This window comes from Canis aureus, chromosome 8 (assembly GCF_053574225.1).
Source record: "Canis aureus isolate CA01 chromosome 8, VMU_Caureus_v.1.0, whole genome shotgun sequence".
NCBI lineage: Eukaryota > Metazoa > Chordata > Mammalia > Carnivora > Canidae > Canis > Canis aureus.
The window spans coordinates 58,278,580-58,297,747 of NC_135618.1; the positions used below are offsets into that span (position 1 = coordinate 58,278,580).

A 19,168-nucleotide genomic window follows, 5' to 3' on the forward strand; every position below is an offset into this window, starting at 1 on the left:
AGTCTGCTTCAGATTCTCTCCTTCCCTCTCCTTTGCCCCTCCTTCCTCCTGCTCTCTTTCTGTCTCTAAATATATGAATAAAATCTTAAAAAAAAAAAGAGGGGTGCCTGGGTGGCTTCATCAGTCAAGGGTCTGCCTTTGACTCAGGTCATGATCACAGGGTCCTAGTCAAGCATCAGGCTCCCTGCTCAGTGGGAGCCTGCTTCTCCCTCTGCCCCTCCCCACACTGTGTTCTCTCTCCTGAACACACACACTCTCAGTCTCTCTCTCTCTCTCAAATAAAATCTTAAACACACAGACACAAACACACACACACACACACATACTGACTTAAAACCAGCATGATATATTTCTCCAAAATACATACTTATTTAAGAACACATTTAAAATGCATTAGAGTGGCTGCCTCTGGGGGAGCAGTGACATGGAACAAGAAATAGGAGAAAACGTCTATGGCACTTCAACATACATTGTGTGTCAGCACCACGCAACCTGAGAAGTGTGGTTTATTCACTTCGGTTCAACTGAGGTCCAAAAATACAAATAAAAAATCATGTCACCCCAAATCCATCCTCTCTTCACCTAAACAGCTTCCATTCATAACAGCTTCAGAGCCCAGGGCATGACCTACCCGACTCAGACAGCATCTTCACTATGTGCCCCCAAGAGCGTCCAGCACCTCTCCCTCTGCACATCCATGCCCAGGACCATTTCCCATTTATTCTCGTCATTCCTAGTCCGTCTCTGTCTCCTCCATTCCATTCTGGCTTTAGGACAGCAACAAATACATTTCCTCTCTCCCTTCTTGCCCCACCCCCTGCTTATATCCCAACACCTGATGTAGCATTTGGTACTCTGCAGATTGCAGACTGCATGGCTGAGTGAGTCAAGACGTTCATGAGAAATCCAGTCTTCAGAGCCATATGCATGCACACCAGAGTCACACTGGCTTGTGTCACACAGATCAGACAACATGTACACTCAGAAAGCACATCACAGAGCCAGGCCACACGACACACACTAATGACATGGAAGCACACATCAAATGTGCCCAGATGTGCACACACGCAGAGGCCTGCACCCCACAAAGGCACAGGGCTCCAGCTTCCATTCACTGTCAACTAACTCCAGCCTGACCCCTGCTCCCGCATCACCTGGACCTTCCCCGGAAGCATCCACACACACCCCTCCCTGGGCAATGGAAAGCCCCCACTTCCAAAGGCAAACTGCATTTTTTATCCACTGGTTTTTCCCTGTTAAAATGTCTTGTCCAGCTCAGGCCCATACCCAGATTTGCTCTGGAAGTCCCATACTTCCCTCATGAGAATGTGCCCACAAAGCTTCCAGCTTAGCTGGCAAAACGAATCAAGCTGCCTCCAGCCCGCCCACCCCTTCAAAGCCTGGCCTCTTGGGGGTGGGATGGGGGGGCAGATTTGGCAGGATAAACAGATAAAAGGCAGACTGCTTTGTCCTTTCAGAAAACAAAAACAAAGGGAGCAGTCAAGGAAGGGAAAGCAGATAACACTAGAGGCGTCTAGAGAAAGGTTTTCACGAAAACCATGGTCCAGAGAACTGTATGCTCTCCTGCCCTCGGAAAAAGAACCCGTGTGCTGTTATTGGAGGTAACCAAAGTTTTAATTAGAGCCCAAACCCTGAAGAGTAGGTCCCAAAAGGCAGGAGCTGATCTGCTTGGCATTGCATGGGGCCTGAAAACACAAAGGGCACTCAGTGAATATCTGTGTTTTGGACAATCAGAAGCAGACAAGACAAAAGCCTGTGGGCACACACACCTTGTCATCAGCATTAAGTAAATGTCAACTATGATAAAGCAAGGGCTTTATATTTGTTATCTCATTTAATCTTCACAACTCTGTGTGAAGGATCAGAGAAGTTTATTCACTTGTCAGAGAACACACAGCTAGCAGGAAGCAGGTGCCAGTTTGGAAACCAGATCTTTTATTCATTCATTCATTCATTCATTCATTCATTCATTTGGTTTTTTTTTTTTTTGCTTCTAATACTTGCTGAGCACCGACTATGTTTCAGGCTCTGTGGTGGCTCATAGAACAAAATATTGAACAAAAAAGAATATTCCTTAAGGCCGTCTTCAGAATGGGAAAAGATGTTTACAAATGATATATCTGATAAAGGGTTAGTATCCAAAATCTATAAATAACTTCTCAAACTCAACACCCAAAAGACAAATAATATAGTTAAGAAATGGGCAGAAGACATGAATATACATATTTCCAAAGAAGACAAACAAATCGCTAACAGATACAGGAAAAGATGTGCAACATCACTCAGCATCGGAGAAATACAAATCAAAGCCACTGTGAGATACTACCTCACACCTGTCCAAATGGCTAAAATTAACACCACGGGAAACAAGTGTGGGTGAGGATGTGAAGAAAGGAGAACCCTCTTACACTGTTGTGGGAATGCAAACTGGTGCAGCCACTCTGGAGAACAGTATGGAGCTTCCTCAAAAAATTAAAAATAGAACTACCCTAAGACTCAGCAATGGCACTACTAGGTATTTGCCCAAAGGATAAAAATGCAGTGATCTGAAGCGGTACTTGCTCCCCAGTGTTTATAGCAGCAATGTCCACAATAGGCAAAACATGGAAAGAGTCCAGATGTCCATCAACTGATGAATGGATAAAGAAAATGTGATACACACAACACACAATGGAATATTATTCAGCCATAAAGAAGAATGAAATCGTGCCATATGCGGTTGACATGAATGGAGCTAAAGTATATTATGCTAAGCAAAATAAATCAGCCAGAGAAAGACAAATACCGCATGATCTCACTCATATGTGGAATTTAAGAAACAAAACAAATGAACACAGGGGAAAAAAGAGAGAGAAACCATAAAATGGATTCTTAACTATAGAGAACAAACTGAGGGTTGCTGGAGGGGAGGTGGGTGAGGGTACAGGTTAAATGAGTGATGGTGATTAAGGAGGGCACTTGTGATGAGCACTGTGTAAAAATATACATATATGTATATATATTCCCCTGTGATCTAAATGAAAGTGGTATTTAAAGAACTGGAAATATGTGAAAAGAGTTACTAAAATTTAGTAGGTAGACCAGAGGTATTTGGGGATTGACTGTATATAGAGGAGGACAAGTATGAAGTGACAATGTGGCGGGGGTAACTTGTCCTATTATTGTTATTATTACTAGCAAATATGTAACACTTGCTATGTGTCAGGTACTGTCCTGTGTTAACTCATTTACTGAGTTAATTTACTCTCGGGAAGCCTCTCGGCCTATACCACTGTTGTGCCAACACACAGAAAAATAAGGCTGAGTGACTTGCCCAAGGCCACCAGCTTGGTAAGTGCTGTGGCTGCAGATCCCACGTGCCACATAGCCATGGATAACACTACATACACTCAGAGAACTTCTCTTTCCCAATCCCAGATCTGTCTACCCCAGATAGGTTGAGAAGGAGCGAAAGGAAGGCAAGCCAATGGGAATCATCCTTGCCTATTTTCTCTGCTCCAGCAAAGTGTCCAAGACATCCCAGGATCCAGGACACCTGAGGTTGGCCTTGATCTGGCCTAGATGCAGACCACCACTATTTTTGCTGTCTGCTTAAGGGTTTAAGGCGATGGCTACTTCCAGGCAGGACAAAGTGGAAGGTCTTGGAGTTAATGTGCTTAACTCCTTGGGGAAGCTCCATGGTGCTAACCCATAACTACTTGTCCCTGAGACTAAAATTGCCATCAAGAGTTACAGATAGAGAGCAGCCCCGGTGGCCCAGTGGTTTAGCGCCTGCCTTCGGCCCAGGGCCTGATCCTGGAGACCTGGGATCGAGTCCCACGTCGGGCTCCCTGAATGGAGCCTGCTTCTCCCTCTGCCTGTGTCTCTGCCTGTGTGTGTGTGTGTGTCTGTCATGAATAAATAAATAAAATCTTTTTTTAAAAAAAGTTACAGACAGAAACAATCCCTTTACTTATTAATAACACTGCTTTCACTAACCAATGTCATTCACATTGATACTCAAAGTATGGTTCTGAGATCTTGTTAGAAATGCAGAATCTAGGCCCCACTCCAGACCTACTCAAGTGGAATCTGCATTTTAAACAAGATTCCCAAGTGACTGTCCGCACATCAAAGTTTGAGAAACACTAGTCTAGGCCACACTTTGGACCTCAGGCTCAATCCAGGGATTTGACACCATCCTCAGAGAAATCCCATCTCATTATCCATTAGCCTCACTACGCTTGAATATTCAAACTATTTCCCCAATACACCATTCAAACAATTTGGCCTATTTGTGAATAAAGTGTTGACAGCAATCAAGACCACCCAATGGTCTCTCTAAACCCTCCTGTGGAGTATGTCAGGTTTTTTTACATTTCCTATGGGGACCGCTGAAGAAATTCCTTATATCTTCCAGGATGAGAGACAAGAGAGCATTCAAAGAAGAGGAAATTGCGTTCAGTGATATGAAACCAATCCAGTGAATGTGTGCCCAATGGTCTTTCCAACAGTCACCCATGATCTTTGAAAAAGAAATAAGATGGTGGAGGTAGAAAGCAGACAGGCTGTGTGGGAACAAAGCAGAGAATGCAGAGCCCTTTTCCAGAAGCAAAAGTGACCAGGCAAGGTTGAAAAAAGAAGTAGTGATAGGGTCATTTGAGACCTCTTGCCATTGCTTTTTTATTCTTATGTTTGTTTTTTAAGGAGAGACTTGAGGATCCCTGAGAGTGGATTGGACAACCCCTATGAAGACCAATGTGGTTTCAGCTGGAAGCATTATAAGTGCATGTGCTCAGGCACCAAGCAATTATACTTCCAGGAATGCATACAACAGAGGTGCCCGGCACGTGTGAGAAATGATGTGTATGCCCCAACATAGGCACAGCAGCCTCCTCTGAACCTGTGGAAGATTGGACAACCCAAGTGTCCATCAGTAGGGTACTGGTTCCATCAACTATGGAAAATCCATCTAATGTGATGCCATATGGCCGTAAAAGGGCTGGGGAACTTCTTTGTGTGCTGATATGAAATGATCTCCCAAGACACACGAAGTGAAGAAAGGGAAGATACCCAACAGTGTGTAATGGGATCACAAACGTAAGGACTGGTTTGTGTGCCGAAGGTTCTCTGGAGACATACATGGCAAGTTTGGGAGTCTCCTGGAGGGAAATTGGGTTGTAATGACAGGGTAAGAGGAGGACTTGCACTTTTGAACCTTCTGCTTTATTAATATTAATCAACTATTGCTGTAAAGTCAAAGATCACAAAATCTCAGACTGGGCTTTGCCAGGCTGGACTGTGGGCTACAGGTTGGATATGGGTGGTGGGCTGGGTCTGCTCCACACATCTCTGTCTCCTGGCTCCCTAGGCATGATGACAAATAAAGAACAAAAGGAAAAAAAAAAAAAAGGACAGCACACACACAGCTACTCTCGAGACTTATGCTCAGAACTGACTTGTCACTTCTGCCAAAGCGAGCCCCAGAGTCAAAGGGCAGAGATGCACACTCTATCCCCAGGGCAATGAGCTTCTGAGGTGCCTGGCAAAGGGCACAGGCATAGGAAGAGGTCCCACAAAGATATATTACCTGTCCAAAAATATGTATTTTTTAAATGGCAAAAGATGATATGTAGGCAAAGGCACACACACACACACACTCTAGTACCAATGAAGAGGAACCAACAGAGAGAGTAGAGGGGCCTGACCACACCCAAGAAGAGATCCTCTAGAAGTAGAGGCCTGAGAGGGGGAGCGGATGCATCCAGAGCCCGGCTGGAGAGCATGGGGCAGCCCAAAGGACATCATGAGGAAGAATGCATGAAGGAATGGGTATAGGCACAGGAAAGCTCATTCTCCACGCAGCAGCCAGTGTGCCCTTTTAGAAGTATCAACTAGATCATATGACTTTCCTGCTCAAGACCCTCTACTGTCCCTAGAGAAAACCCAGAGTTCTCACTACTGTCTTCAAGGCACAGTGCAGTCTGCTCCTGCCCCTCTGATCTCTTCTCCCCAACTCTCCTCACTGACTGTGCTCTGGCCACACAGGCCCCCTTTATTCCAGCCCCAGGGCCTTTGCACTGGCTGCTTCCTTCCTTAGAACACCCTTCCCCAGCTCTTCTCAAGGTTGGCCTTTCAGTGGTGTTCAGAGCTCACTGTCATAGTCACATCTCTGTAAATGGACTTTCCCAGAGTGAGCACACACGTGTACACAACCAGGCATGCCTCTCTCTCTTCTCTGTTCCATTGTCTTTCCAGCACTCATCACTGCCTGAATCACCATGTAAATGAATTCACTTGCTCACTTGTTCATTATGGCCCCCTCCATTCACACACAAGCTGTATGGTGTCAAGGACTCTATCCTACTCATCACTGAGCAGCAGCATCTAACACAGTGCCAGGAACACAGTAGGTGCTCATTTAAAAAAATAAATTAAGTATGAATGAATGAAAGGAGGTAGGAAGTTGAAAGACTCTCCTGACAATTTCTATCATCTCTATGAGCTAGGAGATCAGATCATTTGCTAGGAGGGAGGGAGATGTCATCTGTTACAGGGAAAGAGAAGCTAAAGAGGTCATTGGGCGTATCTAGGAAATATGAAGGATGCAGCTGAGGCTGGAGACTGTGAGATTGTAGCCACATCGTTCAAACAGCGTCTGTGGGTTCTTCTCCCTGCCTGTACAATGAAAAATAAGAAGGAAAGTCTGAGATCCTGCAATCAGATCTCCAGGAAGATACATGATAGATGGATTGCTGTCATGACTCCAGTCATCTCTGCCTCCTTCTATCCACGCCCTTTGGCACTGCCCTCCCACTGGACACTGAGATTGACCCCTGGACTTGCTTTGGCCAATAGGATTCCAGCAAACTCGGCACAAGCTGAGAATTTTTTAAATGTTTGTATATTTTGATTCCCTCTCTTGCCGCTCTGCTTCTGCCATGACAACATGTCCAGCCTAGCTAAGGCCATCCTAGATCAACCAGTCCCCAGCGGATCCACCAGCTGACTGGAGATGCATGAGCTCCGACCCCCGCCCAGGACGGCCAACCTCACCAACTGGCCCACAGACTCATAAGGAGCCATAGAGGGTTGTTGTTTTAAGTCATAAACTTTGGGTCGGTTTGTTGTGTGGCATTATAAGGACAATATGTAACTGATAGAGGGTACGGCATAAGGACAAGGCCATGAAGTAACTAAGACTATTGGCCAAGTGAGTGGATGACCCTAAGTAATGTCATACCACCACTTTCTACTGTATCACTCAGAGAAGGTCACCCAAAGGCTTAGAAAAGACTGGCCCCAAGTGTTTGAGGCTGGTGGAAAACTCTATGAATACAGAGTTCAGTTCAGGCAGATCTCCCCAACTATGGTCCATAAACCCCAGGTTTGGCTGGTGAGAGAACAGACAACAAAGGCTCTGGACAATGTGACAGGAAGACAGTTGGGACATCATCCCATCTAATCCCAGCAGCAACCTCAGGTGGTAGATGTTTTGTCCCCATTGTACAGATGGGGTAACTGAGGCTCAGAAGGAGATGCTGCTCGCCTGGAGTCCCACAGTTCTTGAGTGGGAAAGCAGGCATTGGCCAGTCCAGGCGGCTTCCAGCACACGGGCTCCTGAGACAGAAGGCCCATGGAGCAGGACACCCCCAGCCCTGTCCTCTCTCCATGCCACTTCCTAGCACCCAGCCCCTCTCTTCCTTGCCCTAACTGGTCTGCTGAGCATTCAGCCTGGTAGACCATCCCCTCTGTTTAAAATCTCTTCGACAGATGGAAGGAAACTTGGCAATTACCTCTGCACACAGCTTTAAGTACACATACCGGCCAATCTTTACAGATTTAATTGTCTATAAAATTACTCTGTGTGCAATTCCCATATGGATCTTCAGGGCCTGGCCTGCTTCTCAGCCAGTGCTCTCTCCCAGGCGGGGGCACAGCTCCTGATTAGGAGCCATCAGCTCTGTGGGGTCAACACAAAATGAGGCTGCTTACCACATGTGTGACTCCGAGGGGTGACAGACCAACCTGGGGTCTCGGTTTCCTCATCTGTGAATGGCAATAGCCACAGTATTTGCCACAGGGCTGGAAAAGTGAAAAGCAACACAGGTAAAACTCTTAGTACTGTGCCTCACACAGTGCAGCAGCTACTACATTTAAAGATCTTAACCCATGCTTTCCCCTTCTATCTTCTGGAGCCCTTTGTCTCTGCATTCCTCAGCCCTGCTACTTAGGTACGCATGCACAGACTCAGGGGACAGGTGGCTCTGAGGAAGAAATGAGATGCAAGAAATGAGAGAGGCTTTAAAGCTTCCAAACACTGAGCCCTGCCAAATTCAAGGTATAAGGTTCATACCATAAGGAGCAGACTGGAAAAGGAAGAAATGAAGAGCCAGGGTACCAGTGAGGAGCCATCCATCCTCCAGAAGATAACAGAAAACTGAGCTCGAGCTAGCTAAAACCTCAGCGGGACTTCAATGGTCCAGGTGATGGACGAGGCCAGCAGGAGAGCTGTGTCAGAGGTGGCAGCATCATCCCAGATGGCCAACTGCCCTCCCTGTCGTCGAGGGGAGCTGCTCCAAACCAAGGCTGGAACCTTCCATGGAGACAAGGCAGCTATTGGGAGGCTTCCAGGACGGCCTTCTCACAAGGAGGCAGGCAGGCATCATGTCCAGGTAGCTTCTCCCACAACCCTCCAGCCAACATCTCTCATCTCATTGGTCCAAAACGGGTCACCTGTCCACCTCTGAACCAATCCCTGGGGGAATGGCTCCCAATCTGTATGAGATTGGATAAATCCAAGGAGAGCTCATCCCTGGGACTGTGGGTCTCTCCCCTCCAATCACTGAGGAGCTACTGGGGTCAAAGTGGAGCTTTTTAATTAGTGAGTTTATGTAAAAAAGTTTACGCTACAGGGCCTAGACTAGAAAAAAAAAAGAGCTTACTAGATATTATATTATCCATCCTAAATTACCCCTACTCTGAACAACTTTTGTGGGACACACTTTATTCATTCACTAGTTCTTTATAAGGAAGTTCCTGTGGGGCTTTCATGGTCAAGGCAGCTGTCATTGTCTCTTCTAGAAGACGGCACCCAGAAGGCAACACAGCTCTCCAGGAGGTCTGACCAGCACAGAGCATTGGGGACCTATCATCTCTGGTCATGATAACAACAGGTAGCTAACATGATTGAGGGGTACATTGATCTACATAAGAGCCCTCTGACAGTAAGCCCTATTAATTGCCCCCATTTTACAGAAGATGAAACAGAGGCACAGAAAGTAGCAGTAACTTGCCCAAGATTACACAGCTAATCAGTAGAAGACTGGGATTTAATCCAAATAGGCTTGTTCAAGCTTGTATGCTCTACTGCCTCTCCTTCTGTGGTGCCACGGAAGTTCACAGAAGACTTGACAGGAGTAGTCATTCATTCGTTTGGCAAACACTTATTGACTGTGGCATGCCAGACCATCTATGATACATTTACAATTCATTCATCCACTTTTTCAACAAGCATTTCTGAATGCCTGCTCTGTACCAAGCACTGTATTTAGTGCCAGGAGACACAGGGGTAAAGAGCCCTGACCTAGCCCTCACCTTCATGAAATGCACAATCTACATTTTCTTGCTGGTAGTGCCGAGCACACAGTCAGCTAAAAGCTCAGGACTGTCATGTAGAGTTGTACGGCGTGCACACTGCACAATGGCACCCAGCAGATGGGGTGAATGAGGGCTGAAATCCTCACCTCACCAAATCGTGTGCTCTGGCACTCAGCGGAATCCATCCCCAAAGGCATTTTTTCTGTCAAGAAAGTTGCCTTGGACCTGCCAAGCCATGGTCTAGCAATGCCACATCCACCCAGCAGGGGGCTCTTGCTCTAATTTACACAAACGCAATATGTAGAATAACCTGACCTTGTCAAAGCTGCTCCCACTCCCACCTTCTGTCTTAGCAAGTCAGGGTTTTGCTTGTGTTGGTTGCTTGTTTTCCGGAAGACCTGCTGCTAAACTATGCCTTTGGTTCCACTATGTGTCCGTTAGAGCATGTTTGACTTGAACCCATGACTTAACATGTGCTGCATTTCATCTCCAAAGGGCTGGTCCTCTCGCGGCGTACCTGGTTGTGAACTCTTCTTCATGAGGTTTTGCATCTTAAGATGCCCATCACTCACTCAGGAGCCTCAGGGCGAACCAGGGACACCCACTTCGGAGGTACAAAACTCTTCCCCTGAGAGGGAGACAGAACATAAAGACTCCTAACTCTGGGAAACGAACTAGGGGTGGTGGAAGGGGAGGAGGCGGGGGGTGGGGGTGAATGGGTGACGGGCACTGAGGGGGGCACTTGACGGGATGAGCACTGGGTGTTATTCTGTATGTTGGCAAATTGAACACCAATAAAAAATAAATTTATTATTAAAAAAACTCTTCCCCTGTAACTACAATTGAGTATCCATCAGCCCAGAGAATCCCAGGCCTGTCTACGTCCACCCCAATCCCAAGCAGAGTTGAAGCAGCAGAGACCAGTGTTGCCACTGGATGCAAGCACTGCCCAGGGCCCCATGGCAGGGGCTGTCAACCCTGCACATGTCTGCTTTCAGCTGCCTTCACCATTTCCAGGCACCCCGGCTCCTGACGTGCTTCATCCCGACAGCCAGCACCTGCCCTGTTCTCAGGAGGCCCGCCTGCAGGCTGCTGGAACCACTCTGTCTGCATGCATGAAGGGCCAGAAGTGGCTGGGGGCTATATCCCACCTGCCCCTCGGAAGCCCTTAACCAATGACTTGTGGTGGGGGAATAAATACTCTCCTGGCTGGCTCCAGTGAGAAGGTGTCACCCACATGTCTCTAGGGCCACCCTGTGGAACTGAGCCTGAGGTCCACTGCGTGGGGTGGACCTTGCCTGACCACTTTGGCCCCGGCCTTCTACCTTTCTGTGTCATTTCTCTCCCCTTCTGACTTTCCCTGGGAATGCTTCCCAGTAAAAATCTTAACACACAAAGCTTCGTCTGGGGATATGATTCAGGGAAATTGAACCTAGAAATGGCCCAGGCCATGCATGCTGGGCCCCCCTTTGTCCCTGCCCCTTTCAAAGCTTGCTCCAGAATTTCAGGAGATGTATGTCAAGTACCACTTGGGGCCAGGCCTGAGCCATTTACCTAAATCCGATGGTCCCCTATGGAATCGATTGCTCACATTTTTTCCCCAGACCTCCCTGAAAAATGATTTGCAAAGCTCTCTCTCTCCTTCCTCTCTCTCTCTCCCTCTTTTTCTTTCTCTCTCTCTCTCTCTCTCTCTCTCTCTCGTTAAAGTTGGGTGACGGTGTTCAAGGACTCCCCGAGATGTTTCTCTAACTGACAGCTTTATGGGACAATAGCCACTGATGTTATATGTGTCCTCAGATAGGCAGGTCTTTTTATACTGTGTGTGTCCCCATAAAAATGATTGGTTTTAAGTTGTTATTCTAATATTGCTGTGATTGTAACATTGGAGCCGACAGTCTCCAAAGGAGATGCGTATCGAAGCCTGATGAATAGAAGTGGGGAGCTTCCATCTGTCTGTGCGGCAGCAGGATGAGGCTGATAGGCCACTGTCCACCGGTGGGCCGGGGTTCGAAGCTGGTTATTTTGAGGTTGTTATAAAGATGATGATTAATAAGTGATAGCATCATAAATAATCAAAACTGCCTCCCAGATTGGATCCACCCAGAAGTGGCTCACTGTGGCCAGAGAAGGAGGGAGATGAACAGCATCCAGAAGAAGTGCAGAGAGAAAAACACAGATACACACAGAAGGACATGCTGGGGGTGGGGGAGGGACGAAGCAATGAGTTCAGAAAGAGGCAGGGACACAGGGACACGGGGGAATAGTGGGAATAGGGACACAGGGAGACCCGTGGACAAAAGCCCAGGGCTGACACAGGGACACAGAGCACCCCAGACACAGCAGACACACACACAGAGGCAGAGACACGAGCAGACTTGGAGACAAGAAACAGATGAGATGTCGAGGCAGAGAAGCAAGGTCAGCACAGACGGGGAGATGGGGGCAGAGGTGAAAGAAGTGGAGAACAGTGAGCAGGAGGAAGCGACACAGGGTGATGGATCAGAAGGCATGGGGAAGCCACGCTGACAGGCAGAAGTAGGCAGCAGATTTCAGAGGTGGCGGAGGAGGGGAGGAGGGAAAGCAGACTGCAGGCAAACCGGGCGGGCGGCAGGGGAGCTCCCTGGCCAGGCAGAGTGGGGACAGCCTGAGGGTTGGAGTCAGGCAGCCTGGCCCCAAGCCTGGTTGTACCACCTCGGGCATGCTACTCAGCCTTTCTGTGCCTCAGTTTCCCCATCTGTAACCTGGGGCACCCACTCAGCCCTCACCAGTGGTCCCCAAGCCCCTCAGCACGCCTCTGGGACCCCTCTTCTGTGGGGTTCACGCCCTCGTGTGAAACCCTGAGGACCTTCGTGGACCCCAGGGCTGGTAACCAGCTTCTACCAAACTAGATATGGCAAACCTGCTGGGATGTCACTTCTGAAATTCGGTCACCAAGGCCTGGACTAATCCCATCCCCGGAGCTCTGACTGCAGCAGAGAAGACCACCCTATGTAGCCCTAGGGAGAGGCCCCGTGGCAAGGACCCGAAGCTGCCAGCAGCCACAGGAGTGAGCTCAGGTGGGGATCCCAGACTGTGGCCCTGGAGGCACCCTCAGCTCAGTTGGACTCTGATTCCTGACCCACAAACTAAGGTGCTTGTTGTTTGCAGCCTCTGCGGTGGGTGGAAGGGGCAGTAATTTGTTCTGCAGCCACCAGTAGCTGACGTAGACTTTGGTACCTGGGAGCGGAGTTCCGCTGTAACAGGCGTGTGGGAATGGCCGGTGGGGGCGGGGGGACAAGCAGAAGGCGGGTGCTGAGCGGGCACTGCGGGGTGTGTTGGAGGGAGCCTACGTTGCCTTGGACGGGCCTCGGAAGTCTGGACAGGGAGGACACAGCGAGGGGTCAGGAGGACATGAGCATGGGATCGGAAGGGGTCACAGAACACCGGGCAGCATCCCTGCCCGGGGGAACACGGAAAGTGGGAAGTGGGCCCATGACCGGGGTGCTGGGCAGAGCTTCAGAAGGCGCCCCCTGGCTTCCACCTGCTGCTCTAGTGAAGTGCCACAGCGCCTTCTCTCACGGTGCCCCGCACGACGGGCCTGCCAATGACGTCCCTGCCTATTGCTGCCATCACGATTCACCACAAACTTAGCGGCTTAAAGGATGCAAATTTATTACCTCTGGTTCTGGAGATCAGAGGCTAACATGGGTCTCACTGGGCTAACATCACGGCCTCGGCAGGCGTGCACTCTCTGGGGGAGAATCCGCTTCCTCCAAGTCCTTGCCTTTGAGGTTCCTAGAGTCGACCTGCTCTTGGTGGCGCAGCAGCTTCCAGTGCCTCTCTCTCTGACTTCTCCACCTCCCATCATCACATCGTCCCTAACTCTGCCACCCACCATCCCGCCTCCTCCTGGAAGGACCTTGTGACTGCACCCGGCCCGCCCAGATACTCAGGATGATCTCCCCAACTCAAGGTCCTCAGCTCAATGACGCCTGCCTTCCTGCCACATGAGGAAACACAGATTGGAATATGGATGTCCTGGCGGGGGCAGGGGGCTGTCACTCTGTCTGGTACACCCATCTTCGAGCATTTACCCTGGTTGAGACCTTACCCAGAATCCAGTCGTAGAGACTGTGCACACAGAGCTCGACACAGCCTCTTACTAACATGTCACATAACCTTTCCAAGCAGTTTCCTCATCCGGAGGCCAGAATGCTAGCTCCTACAGGCTTTGCCCTTTGTCAGTTATGTTTGCCCGGGGATCACCAGTGCCTAGGAGAGTCTGGCATCACATCCGGGGCCTAATAGAGACTTACTAAATAAGAAACAGTACCTACTGCATAAGGCCGTCATGAGGATTTCAAAAGATCAATGACACCGAGTGCACAGCGCCAGGACTGAGGGCAGGGGCCTCCACCTGTCAGCCTGGATCATTACTAGCTGGGGCAGGGAGAGACCAACAGACAGCAGACAGATGGACCAACAGAGGCCTCCAAGCAGCAGAAGGTGGAGCAGAAACAGTGGAGAAGGTGAGGGAAAGAAGCAGGAGACCAGCTCACCTGGTCTCTCACATCATCCACTCAGCAAGGTGACTGCCTGGAGGCAGAGTCAGCAAGTCAGGAATAATTTGTTCAGATAAGACCCCCATCCTAGAAGCAGGAAGGGGCAAGCAGAGACAGAGATCTCCTGCAGGGCTTGATACTGGGGAGGGAGAGGCTGAAAGGCTGTCAGCTAGAGGCAAAAAGAGAGAAGCTTCTAGGTCCTAGATTTGCCCCATATGAAAGATCCTATGATTTGTGAACACTCACTAGGTACACTGGGTGTTGTGCTATGTGCCTGCTATATACATAAAATCTCCTTTATTCCTCTCAACAACCCTGTGGGGTGGGAAGTACTCTTATCACTGCCCTTTTACAGATGAGGACAGGAAGGACAGAAATGTTAAGTAACCTGGCCAAGGTCACACAGCCAATAAGTGCTGGAGGGATATTCAATCCTAGGCAGATTGGCTCCAGATACCTTGCTTGGACTTCACAAGGAACTGCATTGCTGTCACAAGGTGACACAACAATGCTGTTCCTTGTGAAGCCCAGAAGTTCTTAACCCACAGCCCATAAAAAGCTTTCAATAGGTTCACATCCTCCAAAGTTACATATAAAATCACAGTGACCTGCAGAGGTGTACCTGCACATATGCCTATACCTGGGGCAGCAGTCTACATCTTGTATCAGATTCTCTGAGAGAATAAACCTCTGAGAGGTTTATTGCTCAAAGAAAGGTCACACACTGATCTAATGTAGCTCACTTCTCCTCATACCCATTTTACAGAAGAAGAAACTGTTTCCCGAAGAGATCATGCCTGGCCCAGGATCATTTAGCAAATGAGTCTTGGAACCCCTGGGCCATGTCCAGGACTCTCCCTCCCCAGAGCTCCCCAGGGGATGGGGAGGTGACCTCTCTGGGCCCCGCCCATTATCCTGTGCTGATGGATGCAGTGGGACACCATATTCAACCCCAAATCCCTATCCCTATGCTGCCCATCACCGCCCAACAAAGAACCCACTGGGTTCCTTCAACAGAATACTCAGGTTGAGGAAGTGGGGGCAGGGCTCAGGAATAAAGGGGGTGGGGGCTCCTGGGTTCACCCTCCCACCGCCAGATGAAGAAACTAGCTCAGGGATGAGAGCTAAATTGATCATGAACTGATCATCTTAACCTCACAAGTGACCAGCTGAACCCAGTCAGAAAAATATCACCAGGACTTTGCCTTGCCGAGACCACCTCCTCCTCAGGTCCCCCAAGTGTTTTGTTTTGTTTTTTAAGATTTATTTATTTACTTATTTATTTGTTTGTGAGAGAGAGAGAGAGAGAGAGAGAACACAGAGGGAGAGGGAGAAGCAGACCCCTACTGGGCAGGGAATCCAACATGGGGCTCAATCCCAGGACCCCAGGATCAAGACCTAAGCCAAAAGCAGATGCTTAACTGACTGAGCCATCCAGGTGCCCCTTACCCCACTGTTTCTAAGCCAAGCTAGGGAACTGCTGAAGGAAATGAGGTCTTGGAGTTAGCCAAGGGCCAAATCATGTGGGGTCCTGTAGACCATGGTAAGGAGTTCAGATTGTATTCCTAGCACCACGGGAAGCCATGGGAGTATTATCAGCAGAGTGTCCTAGGTGCACTTATGTTTTAATGGATGTCTTTCTGTTGGATGGTAAATAGACTGGAGGGGAGAAGAGGTGGAGTCAGGAACACTAGCTAGAAGGCTATTGCAGTGTCCACATGAACCAAGGATGGGAGAGGGGAGAGGGGTGGTACACCCAGAAGATGCTGAGCAGACAAGATCACAGGTCCACTGGTCTCACTGTATCTCCGTGTATTGGTTAGCGGCTGCCAGGAGAGTGTTGTGTAACAAGCCTCACTTATACCAGTGGCTTAATATGATCACTTCTCTCACTCACAGGGTTGCAGGTTGCCCACAGAAGCTCTGCTCCTTGCATCTCAGACTGAGGCCCAAATTCAAGGGCATGTGACTGGGTGAGGAAAGCTTCTCCCATGTCATAAGGCAGAAGCTCCCAGAGTGGCAAACAGAATCCCTGCTGCTGCTTAAGGCCTGGGCTCAGAACTCCCATGTGGTCCCATCAACTTACAATCTAGTGACCAAAACAAGCCAAGCCTTTGAGCAAGCCTGACATGGAGGGGCGGGGTGGGAATATCTTCTGAACAACCAACTAATCCACCACCATCCTGCAGATACTCCTTGGTGCTCTAGCTACTCTCCACTCCTCACTATCCTGCTCCAGGTGGTCCCTTCCCGAAGCAACCAGACCTTCCTGCTCAGGGAGTACCAAATGCTAAGCACTTCTGTGATATATGCTTTCTGTAGAGTATCTGTCTTAATCCTCACAGCCATTCTAGGAAGAAAGGACATTGGTCTTTCTCCATTTTACAGATGAGAAACAGGTTCAGAATGGTAACACAGTTCATCCAAGTAAGCCAGGAAGTATCAGAACCCTAAAGGCCAACTCCAGAGTCTGGCATCTTAACTAACCATGCTCTTTGCCTCCCTAGACCTGAGGCACAAGTTGGGATTCACCTTGGATGATCCAGAGTCCACACACCCCAGAAGGGGAAGTGTGGCTTTCAGCTGACTGCATTTAGGCAAATCACTTCCCACTCAGCCTCCTCACCTGTGAGATGGACACACGCACACTTTGCTTACATAGATGTGAAGGTTAGAGCCTAGGTATGCCACACACCTAGCACATGGTAGGCTCTCCACGGAAGTAGGAGACAGTGCCCCACAGGCAGTATGTGCCAGGGAGGCAAAGATCTCCTTCCAGATAACTATGTCTGTTGCCTCTACACCCTGCTCTCTGCTCGCCACCTCTCCAAAAACGTCACAGTTGACCCACAGCTGGAGAGGACTGTGCCAACAGTCAACAGTGCCCATTTCCTGAGACCCTTGTCTGTTAAGCAGACAGAGAAACAGCCAGCGGAGCATTTCAAGTCCATTTGACAAATGCAATTAATTTTTTCTGCATTAAATTGTCTTTTCCTGACTGTCCATATGAACACCCAGGTAGGCAGAAAGAGAAAGGGACAGAATGAAAGGCTATTAATGGCACTCCTTGGCCAGTGATGGGGTGTTCTGAGGGTAAACTCCAAGCAGTCCCCTCTTTGCACTGGAAACCAGGCTGGGGCCCATCAACGTGGCACTTGGGCTGAGGAAATTTCAGGGCTCTCACGTGCATGGGCATGTCCACGTATTGGCCCACCTGCCCACGGTTCTCTGAGCTTCCCCCTGCATCTGTAGGGAAGTATCAGATCCTACGGCTATGGCATCCTACTCTGTGCCTCAAGTGCTCAAGCTGCAGGCACATCTCCGATCGAGGTCCTGAGCCAGGCCTGATCACATTGGAAGTGCATCTCACGGTGGACAGAGATAGAAGGAGACTTGCTGCCCCAGAATCTCAGAAAACGGGCACTGTTGACTGTTGACTCGGTCCTCTCCAGCTGTGGGCCAACTGTGACGTTTTTGGAGAGGTGGCGAGCAGAGAGCAGGGTGTAGAGGAACAGACATAGTTATCTGGAAGGAGACCCTTGCTCCCTGGCACATACTGCCTGTGGGGGACTGTCTCTACTTCCGTGGAGAGCCTACCATGTGCTAGGTGGGTGGCATACCTAGGCTCTAACCTTCACATCTATGTAAGGAAAGTGTGCATGTCTCCATCTCACAGGTGAGATGTGCCTGGAGGAGGCTCCGACAGCTTACACCCAGGGCCCCCACCTCTCTAAACCCTGGCCTAATCCACCAAGCTGTGCTTCTCTCTGAGGAGCTGCCCAGGATCCTTTTCTGGCACCTCCTTGGCCATTCCCTGGCTTTCTCAACACAGCTATGCCATGAGCCACTCATGATTCCCAAAATCAGCAAGCCTGGAATGATCCCCAAAACCAGCAAGCCTACCAACAAATCTCTTCCCCAGAAACAGTCCTCTGCCCAGAGCCATGTCGTACCACATGACCCTGATAGGCACACCCACAAGCCAACTGAAGTGGGTTACTTGGGACTCTGTGCACTCAGGTGAAATCCTGGGCTCCAAAGACAGACCTCCTACTCAAACTGGCTGAAGCAAAATGCAAGTGTATGAGTTCATGGGGACAAAAATCCTAGGAGAGTAGAGCTGAGGCTTAAGCTGAATCCAGAGGCTCAAAAAACAAAAATTTATCAAGACTCCATCTTAACTCTGCTTCCCCCTAGATCGGCTTTATTCTTCAGTGTCGTGGATGACCTCTAGCACTGCTTGGCTATCCTACCACCATTGCAACTGAGCACAAAAAGAATGCCTCTCTCCCAAAAGTCTCTCTCTCAAAAGTCCTAGCAAAAGCTCCAAGGTGAGGACCTTACCTAGCTCATCCTTACCTAGCTTATATGACCATCCTAGAAAATAAAATCACAGTGGCCAGGGGCTAGAAGGTGGTGACTGACTATGCCTGGGTCACAGGCTCACTCCTGGAGCTGGGGCATGGGGGAAGGGGAAGAGTCCTGCCTCAGTCGCATGGACTCAGGGACGAGGGGTCAGGGAGGCATTCTCCAATAGCAAATCAAGGAGCTGCTACTAGAAGAGTGGGTAGATGCTGAACAGACCCCAACAGACATTCTGGACGTCTCTCAGGGACGGGGACTCCACATCCATCAATGCAGGCTCATCGCATGGATAGAGATATAAGACAGGAATCTGTAAGGCAATGATCCGTCCACAGAGAGCAGGAAAAATGAAAAAGGAAGTAGGGAGCAAAGAGACAAGAAACCAAGTCCTCCCTAGCTCAGTGAATATTTCCAACTCCTCAGTCCCTTGTGAGGTTAGACTGCTAACATTCCCTTTAAGTCCAGGAGGAAAGAGATTGTGGCCAGCACATGTTTTTCTTCAAGGAGCAACAATCCCTTTCCCTTTGTGGAAGCACTTCTGCCCCTCCTGGTTCATGGGGTTCAACTTAGGCTGGCCCTCCCTCCGTCCCACCAAAGCCAACAGGGAACACATGACCCAGCCTAGCCAACCATCTCACTCCATGTCTCTTCTGGGGGAGTGA

At 49.2% G+C, this 19,168-nt stretch overlaps 1 long non-coding RNA gene across 6 annotated transcripts in view; it reads right to left on the bottom strand.

Moving 5' to 3' along the window:
* Window positions 1–1,929: 1,929 nt before the first annotated feature.
* The window catches only part of LOC144319253 (uncharacterized), a 75,660-nt gene continuing 58,421 nt past the window's right edge, over window positions 1,930–19,168 (bottom strand). For 5 of the 6 annotated variants that reach the window (XR_013385139.1, XR_013385138.1, XR_013385135.1 and 2 more), the window contains 3 exons: window positions 9,916–10,228; window positions 7,996–8,085; window positions 1,930–6,678 (listed from right to left, as the gene is read on the bottom strand). This is a non-coding gene — a long non-coding RNA (uncharacterized LOC144319253). The remainder of the gene's footprint in view (window positions 6,679–7,995; window positions 8,086–9,915; window positions 10,229–19,168) is intronic. The other variant, XR_013385137.1, reaches the window with a different exon arrangement.